The sequence below is a fragment of the Myodes glareolus genome, chromosome 18 (assembly GCF_982192425.1).
Source record: "Myodes glareolus chromosome 18, mMyoGla1.1, whole genome shotgun sequence".
Lineage (NCBI taxonomy): Eukaryota > Metazoa > Chordata > Mammalia > Rodentia > Cricetidae > Myodes > Myodes glareolus.
Window position 1 is genome coordinate 33013632 of NC_142043.1, and position 9051 is coordinate 33022682.

Genomic DNA, 9051 nt, shown 5'->3' on the forward strand with positions numbered 1-9051 from the left:
GACAATGTAAGGTACTTAAAGCAAAAAAAAAAAAACAGATAAAAATATTTAAAGACCCACTATCTGCTGTCTGGAATAAACTCACTTAAAGGTACTGACACTGTTAGGTTAAGAGTAAAGACAGAGGAAGACACACCTTACAAATACCATCAGTGACATGGAAGGCCACTGTGTCTGCTGCAATGCTAACTTAGTAAAGTCTAAACCACCGTGTCCACTGCAATGCTAACTTAGATCAGTGAGGTGAAAAGCCACCATGTCTGATGCAATGCTAACTTAGTGACGTGGAAGGCCACGTTGTCCGCTGCAATGTTAACTTAGTGAAGTGGTAGGCCACCGTGTCTGCTGCATTGCTAAGTTAGATCAGTGAGGTGAAAAGCCACTGTGTTCGCTGCAATGCTAACTTAGATCAGTGACGTGGAAGGCCACCGTGTCTGCTGCAATGGCTAACTTGTCGACTTGACAAGACTTGGAATGACCTAAGAGACTCACTCTAGGATTACAGAAGGGAGATGCTCTTCCATCAGAGTGGGTGGCACCTTCCAGCTGACCATGCAGATACAGAGAAGGCCAGCCAACAGCAGTGCCATCTGTTTCCTTACCTTTGCTTATTCCTGTTGTCACTGTGGCTACCACCTTCCAACGACATGAGCTTCTTCAGCTTTTCAATGTGGACCATAGACCAAAAGCTCTCTAGGAGCCTTCTGAGCCTTCAGTGACAGTCTGCAGCTGCTGAAGCCACCAGCCTTGCAGATGAGGTTCTTAGTCTTCTGAGCATTCAGACAGCCATCACTGAACTAAGTCATCCTAATAAATCTCTTTTTTATAATAGTGTCTTAGTCACTCTTCTATTGCTGTGACCAAAGCAATTCTTCTAAAATAAAGCATTTAGCTGGGGATTTGCTTACAGTTTCAGACTTTAGTCCATTATCATTATGGTAGGGACACACAGGCAGACATGGTGTTGCAGAAATAGCGGAGAGTTCTATATCCTGATCTACAGGTAGCAGGGAGAGAGAGAGAAAGAGAGAGAGAGAGAGAGAGAGAGAGAGAGAGAGAGAAATGGAGAGGGAGAGAGAGAGAAGGAAGAGGAGAGGAGAGAAGAGAGAGAGGAGAGAGAGAGAAATGGAGAGGGAGAGAGAGAGAAGGAAGAGGAGAGGAGAGAAGAGAGAGAGAGAGAGAGGAGAGAGAGAGAAATGGAGAGAGAGACAGAGAGAAGGAAGAGGAGAGGAGAGAAGAGAGAGAGAGAGGCAGGGAGGAGAGAGAGAGGAGAGAGAGACAGGGAAATATTGGCTGTGACTTACCTTAGCTATCTGCCATATTCTTGACTTTCTGGACTAGGGGATTGTTGAGGGATATTCGATCACACTGTGACCCCCAAGTTTGCATTTGTGTTAATGAAATAAAATTGACGTTGGGTCACGAGGCTGAGTTAACAACTAGTAAACAGAAAGCAATCATAGAGCATTCTCCGGCTTCTGGAAGAGAGAGACACACTGAAAGTAGTAGGGAGGGATCTGGAGAGTCAGGGCATTTTCGTGTTTGTCAGAGTGGAAGGACCCTCTTTGGGAGACACCATCAAGGATGGAAGGTTATCTGGGTGCTACCCAACCTCTCTCAGCTGGCAGGTTTCCATCCCAGCCTTTGAATCTCAAGCTTTATTTATAAACAGAACAATAGAGACTTAGTTAAAGCTGCCTTCAGCAGCAGGGACAGAGTTAGTGCGGGAACAGAATTCCCACCAGGTTGCGGCCTCAGTGGCTGGGTCCCTGCCAGAGAGTCGACTGGTAACTGTGGAGTTGCAGTTGCTGGCTGAAATAGCAATAGATTAAGGTACAGACACTGTGCTGAAGTTAAAACCACAAGAGGTCTTTTCATATCAAGGACTGTCATCACATATCCTTTCGGAATGTCCTAGAAACTGTTCCATGAATAGCTCCTAGAGGGTGTGAGCCCAGTAGTTGCCTGTGCTTTAGAGCCCAGAAGAAGGGACACAGACAAGTTAAAGTCCCCTCCTGAGTTGAAAGACCTCCAGGCATAAGGGACGGCCAGCCTCTGCAGAGGGATGGTGGAAGAGGGAAGGTTCTTCTGCCCTCAAGTGTCCTTTGGAGACATCTGACAAAATCTTGGAGTCCAAGGATGGTGCGGGAGAATCGTCTGTATTCTGTCAATCATGTTTTAAATAAAACACTGATTGGCCAGTGTGGGAATCACCCGAGTCTGCATCACCATCCTCCTGGTACGGATAGTGCTCTCCGTACCTTTTACGAGCTGGGTAAGGGCCTAGGGATTAAACACAAGACACACACACATAGAGTCCAGGTCATTCGTCAAGAGGTGAATGCCAGTTTATTCAGCTTTATCCAGATTAATATACTTTGGCCCCAGAAGAGAAAACCCCTCCCAGCCAGAGGGGGTTGGGGGAACTGGTGCCGTGTGGGAATTCCTCCGCAGACAGGTGGGCAAGGGGTGGAGGGCTGTGCCAGACAGGTGAGAGAGGAACCTTGGTGCCATGAGCTCTCCCTGGCAAGTTGGAAATTACCACACCAAAGTAATATAAAGCCCTACAGCTAATTTATCAGGCTAGCAGAGCAAAACACAGAACTTAGCAGGAAGCTTTAGCTGGTTAGCCAAAACAGTCCTTGATTTGCATCCCAGGGAGCAAGGGAAGGCCTGGGCCCTACAGGCCAGGCAGGAGGTATAGGCGGGAAAACCAGACAGGAAGTGGAAATGATGCAAGGAGAGCAGGAGAATTCTGGGAAGGAGGAAGTTGATTCTTCCCACTCCTGCTCAGATCACTGAAGCTGCAGGATGTGATCTGCCCCACTGAAAAAGGTACTGAGCCACATGGCTAACATAGATCAGAAAAATGGGTTAATCAAGACGTGAGAGTTAGCCAGTAAGTGGCTAGAGCTAATGGGCCAATCAGCTTTATAACTTACAGAGTCCTCTGTGTGATTTTTCTTTGGGGCTAAACTGCTGTGGGAACCGGGCAGGACATAAACCCAAATAAGCAGGCTCCATCATGTTACTCAAGGACAACGGAAGACAGAAGAATGACCGAAAAGAGGAGTGAGAGGGTGGCTCAGTCTGTAGAGTGCTTGACTTAGAAGCACAAGGTCCTGGGTTCGGTTCTCAGAACCCATGTAAATATTCTAGGCATGATATGGATTATAATCCCTCTGCAGGCAGAGAAAGACAGATCTCTGGAGCTTACTAACCCACTGCCCTGGCCTGATTGATGATCTCTGGGCCCATGAAAGACTCTGTCTCAAAGGAAGTCGAGTCGTCCCAAGAATGTTCTCCAAATGCCTCCCCCACCACACACACACACACGGAGGATAGAAGTTGTCAGGTACCTTTGCCGATCACTATATCGAAATTTTTGGTGTAGGGTTTCTCACTGAACCTGGAGTTCACCAATTCAGCAACACTGGGTGGAGAGCAAGCATGTTCTGTCTCTGGTTTCCAAGTGCTGGGATTACAGACTCAAGCTGCCAGACTCAGCTTTCTGGTTTTTTTGTTTTGTTTTGTTCTGTTCTGTTTTTAATTTGGGTATTAAGGATCCAAACTCACATTCTCATGTTTGCCCAACAGGCACTTTACTAACTGAGCCGTCTTCCCAGTTCTGGCAGTTCCTTTATTTATTTATTTATTTATTTACTTACTTACTTATTTGCTTAATCACCCATGCTTTCCTGAAGAAATATTCATTTCTCATGGTTTCCATGTGCTGCTTGGACAAATTCAGGGTAGTTGTATTATCCCAGGCTGCAGCAAGAAAGCACCACAGACTGTGCAGTTTAAAGAGCAGGAATTTCCTTGTCCTCTGGTGTGAGAGCTGGAGGCCCGAGGTCAAGTATGAGTAGGACAGCCTCCCCTGAGGCCTCCTCCCTTGGCTGGCAGATGGCCCTCTTGTTGCTTTCCTCACAGGGCCTTCCTTATGTGCGTTCCCCAGCATACCTCCTTACCCAGTCATATCTTTGCAGAAGGAGGGAAACAGAGGTAGCTATGCTGCTTACATGGGAAGAGTAAAGAGTGAGACAGAGGATCTCATTTTTAGAATGAGGATCTAAAAAGCACAAAAGTATTATTTGTTCAAGAAGGAGGCAAGGAGAAAAAGTGAAGTATTTTTCATAAGGCCCAGGAACACTTACACCATTTTTATTTAGGAGAAAGGAATTTTAACAAGAATGCTGAGGTGACAGTCGGGATGCTAATCATAGGCTGAGGGTGAGCAGATTCAACTCCCAAAGACAGGCATAGGTGTTAATTTGGAGAGAGATGGTGCTGTGTTCTTAGGGATGCATTTTCCTCTGTCAGGTCTGAAGAATGTGAGCTCCAGGCTGAGGGACATCAATGTAAATTCAATAACAGTTGCCATGACCACCAACTCCTTTGTTCATTATAGAACATCTCCCAAACGGTTGGATCATCCCAGCCAACCCACCATACCAACTGTAGGCTGAGATAGCTCAAAGCAGGCTGGGAGAAGTTCCATCAACCTTTGTCCTCAAGTGGAGCCTACAACGAGCAGCCAGGAAAGGGTGGAGATGGTCAGTAAGCTATGAGAGACCAACACACAGCAGACAAGTCCAGCTACAGGCACAGTTAGGAGAAGGCACATGACTGTCAACCCTAGAGGAATATAAGGAAACCAGGCTGATGATGGAATTGTGGGAAAGGCAAAGAAATATGGAATCTCCCAGTTTTCAAAGAATGCAAGATGGAACTTGTCGGAGGATGAGGGCCCGCTCGTTCATCCCGGCCACCCGGCTAGCTTACACCCGAAATAACCACACAGAAATTGTATTAGTTAAATCACTGCCTGGCCCCTTATCTCTAGCCTCCTATTGGCCAACTCTCACATCTTGATTTAACCTATTTCTATGAATCTGTGTTCACCACGAGGTCGTGACTTACTGGGAAAGATTCAGCATGTTTGTTTCTGGCGGCTCCATGGCGCTTCTCTCCCTCTGCTTTCCTTCTCCCAGAATTCAGTTCTGTCTTCTCCACCTACCTAAGTTCTGCCTTTTCAACTAGGCCAAGGCAGTTTCTTTATTCATTATCCGATGAAAGCAACACACGAACAGAAGGAACTCCTACACCAGGAACCAGTCGCCACGTTCCACATAGCTGTCCTCTTCCAGCCAGATCAGGGTGGTCCCACCCTAAGGACACCGCACATGAGTGAGGTGAGTATTCTGAGTTACTGGATGCTTTTCCACGGTAGAAGGAACTCAGGGCTGGGGTTATGGAATGGTCGGCTAAGTGACTGCTGTGCAAATTCTGAGGACCTGAGTTCAGTGCCCCAGATCTCATGGGGGAAAAGTCAGGAATTGAAATATTCTTGTAATCCTAACACTGGAGAGGAAGAAATGAGAGGATCCCTGAAGCTCAGTCAAACCATACATCTGACAGTGGCCTCTGTCCAGTCCACACACCTACCAAAGGAGGTCATAGGCCATCTTCCAGGCTTTCTCAGATAGTGCTGAGCTGCACCATGTGATCTGGATCACATCTACAGCCGCCAGACAAGCGTGTCGCCTGAATATCTGAACCCTGCCAATAGCAACCTTCTTCAGACTTCTACTTTACCACATCGCTTCTTTCGATTAGAAACTTAAGGTCAAGCCCAACTTTTCACAATGGCATTCAAGGCCTCTGACACAAGGCTATCCCAAGGCTCCTTCATGTTCCAGGGATCTCAATCCAAACTCAACGCCTTCATTTACCATCTGCTCCCATGGCCTGTTTTATTACCATCCTGGCAGGAACGAGGCTATTGTGAAGGGACACTTGTTTGTGCTTCCCTTTGGTTAGTGGACTATTTAAACCACAAACATCAAGACACTGAGATTCCTACACCAGGAATTTCATGCTAGCAGAAGGAGAAGGCTGGAGCCTAGTGACAGCCCAGAGGAGGACCTTGTCCTCTGGGAAAGAGATTTAACCCAGTTCTGACACCCTGATACACAGGCGACTCTTCAGGAAAGACTGAAACCCAGAAAACTACGGATCAGTAATGGGTAGGACCACACCCTGACCAGGACTTCCTAGCTACCTCTTGCTCTCTCCTAAAACCTAGACCTCATGTTGGAACCCCTGAAGATGGAGGGTCACTGTACATCTTTTTTCTCTTTCCAGGGTGGTCATAGTCAATGCACCCTGTTTCCTGTTTTCCACTGTTACTTATTTGTTTAATTGGCTTGTTAAGGCAACCAAATCACAGGTTCTGACCCTAGGAACTCTGGGAATGGTCTCACAAGAATGCTAGCTCCCACAGTCCAAGCCATTGCATCCTGACACACTCTCTCTTCCACCTGTCTTGTTCTCTCTCTCTCTCTCTCTCTCTCTCTCTCTCTCTCTCTCTCTCTCCCTCCCTCCGTCTCTCTCTCCCCCTCTCTCTCTCGCTCTGTGCTTCAAGACTTTCTCATGATGTGCCTTAGACCCGGGTGAAATCAACAAAACATTTCAAGCCTGTCATTCACTGATTTGGAGCTGCTGAGTCACGCTCCAGCCAGACTCGGTTGATTGAATGCTCATCTGAGGCAGCTGCCCGAGGATACCTGAGGAGAGAGTCAAGAGTCAGATTCATTTAGGCCTTCTGGGCAGCATGGTAGTAGAGGAACCCAGATGAACTAAAGAGCACTTGATTTAACAGACTCCTCGAGACACTTTTTGGTATGATTCACAAGCTTCGCATGGTGTTATATATATATATATTTTTAACTGGTTGACAAATTAAAACAGATTACTTCATGACTTATGTGAAGTTGAAAAACTTTGAATTTGGTGCCCTGCAATAAATTTTGATCAGAACACAGATGCAGCCGTTCATTGACACTATGCATGAATGCTTTTGTGTTATAACAGTAGAGTCCAGCACTTGCAGTAAAAGGCCATGTGGCCTGAAGAAGCTAAAATATTTACTCTCTGGCACTTCACAGAAAAATCTGGCTGATCCTAACACAGAGGTTAAGCCAAAACCCTGTATGTTAAATAGGATGACAAAGTTATAGACAGACAAGCTGGCAATACTTTGCCTGGCTCAGAGAAGTGTCCAGTGATGAGCTCTGGGGGAGGCCCATTCTTCTTGTGGCTCATAGCTCAACTTGCTCTTTCTTAAGCACAATCTTTCCTCAACCCATCCCTCATGTGAACCCGTTCCTTCCCATTTCCACTGCATGTCCTGTCCTAAACCTTTTTGCTTCCCTACTCAAAACCCAGCCCCAGATTCAGTGTCAATAGCAATTTGTTTATAGCTGTTCATAGCTCATCACATCCTGCTACACATGATTGTCATGTATTGTCATATGCACATATCTACATGGTAAAATGTCCCTCAGCTACTGACAAACAGGACCAAGCTGAAATGGTGCACAGGACATGGATGCTGACGTCTTAATAGGTAGGTGGATGGATGGACGGACGGGTGGACGGACAGACGGATGGATCGACGGATGGATGTAAATGAATGGGTGAATGATGGATAGGTGGGTGGGTGGATGAATTGATGGATGAAGATATGACTAGATGTATAAGTGGATGCATAAGTGGATAGATGTGTAGGTAGATTGAGGGGTAGGCAGATAATATATAAATAGTACTGGATAAATAAAAGCTGAATGCTCTGAATATTCTCATGAGAAGCATAACTAGAGGAACCCAATCAAATCCTGAGATAATTTATGGCATTTTGCTCAGACATCTTCTCCCTTTCCTAATGTGGGGAGTGACTTCTTTGCTTTATGGATGCCCCAAGCTTCTCTCAATGGATTCCTCTAACATCAACCTGATAGATAATGAAAGTCAAATGAGGATGACTCAGCGTCAGGGTGACAGGGAAGATGTAGGAAATAATTCATATCACAGTTACCTGCCCTACTCTACAGGTACCTTGACCTATCTGAGCATGGCACATCTGACTAATAAAGGATGGCCAGCAACATTCATTGCCATAGAAACCATCACAACATGGAAAGGGCTGGTACCCAGCAGAGCAAAGAGAACACCTATGGATTCTGGACAGGTACATCACATCAAGAAACAAAAGCACGGTTTGCTGAGCCTAGCTATTCCTGAAGCCATACTGTCAGATATTTCTCACATACTGAGTTTGGCCTGTGAGCAGAGAAGATGGAACTTTAGAATAGAGGATGACAAGTAGTCTGTGTGGCTTGCTTGGGTCCTGGAACCCTGGCTAGGAACAGCGAAGAAATGAAGGGCCAGATGAAATCTAGGCAGGGAGTTGGCAGCGAATGGGTAATTACTACCACTTAACTCCTTATCAGTCACTAAATGCAGCAGGCAAGCCCTGCTGGTGAGGCGCATTCACCATCCAGATGTCCCCTGGCCTGACATGTGACTGTGGCATGTGCCAACTGCAAGTAGTTCACCTTCTCTCCTTCTCATGTCTCCCGAACCCAGGCCCCAGATCCGTTCAGCTCCGATTTAAGAACACTTGCTACACATGGTTCCTCCCTACCACTTCCTGTCAACTAGTTGCTGATTCAGCCTCCTGAGCACAGATTGATTTTACTTAATCAAACAAATGGAACATGTTTTTGCATTATAAACAAAAGCAGTAGGAAGAAATGAAATACACCGTAAAATAATATTCCCTTAATCAAACAAATGGAACATGTTTTGTATTATAAACAAAAGCAGTAGGAAGAAATGTAACACACCGTAAAATAATACTCCACAACATTTTCATCTCGTCACTTTGATTCCCTGACAGTAAACTCACATTGAGTGGCTAGTTCTAACTCTGAGAAAACTGACCTTCTGTAGCTAAATCATCGTGACTCCTATTTGGGAGAGCAACTTTATTATTATTATTACTATTATTGTTGTTGTTATTATTATTTTGGTGTTGAACCAGATTCCAGTTTGGGCAGGTGAACAAAAGGTGGTATTTCAGAAGAAATAAGATAGCAATATAAAATCATTTTAGAGCTTAATTTTTTTTAAGATTTATTTATTATGTATACAACATTCTGCCTCCGTGTATGCCCGCACGCCAGAGGAGAGCGCCAGATCTCATTA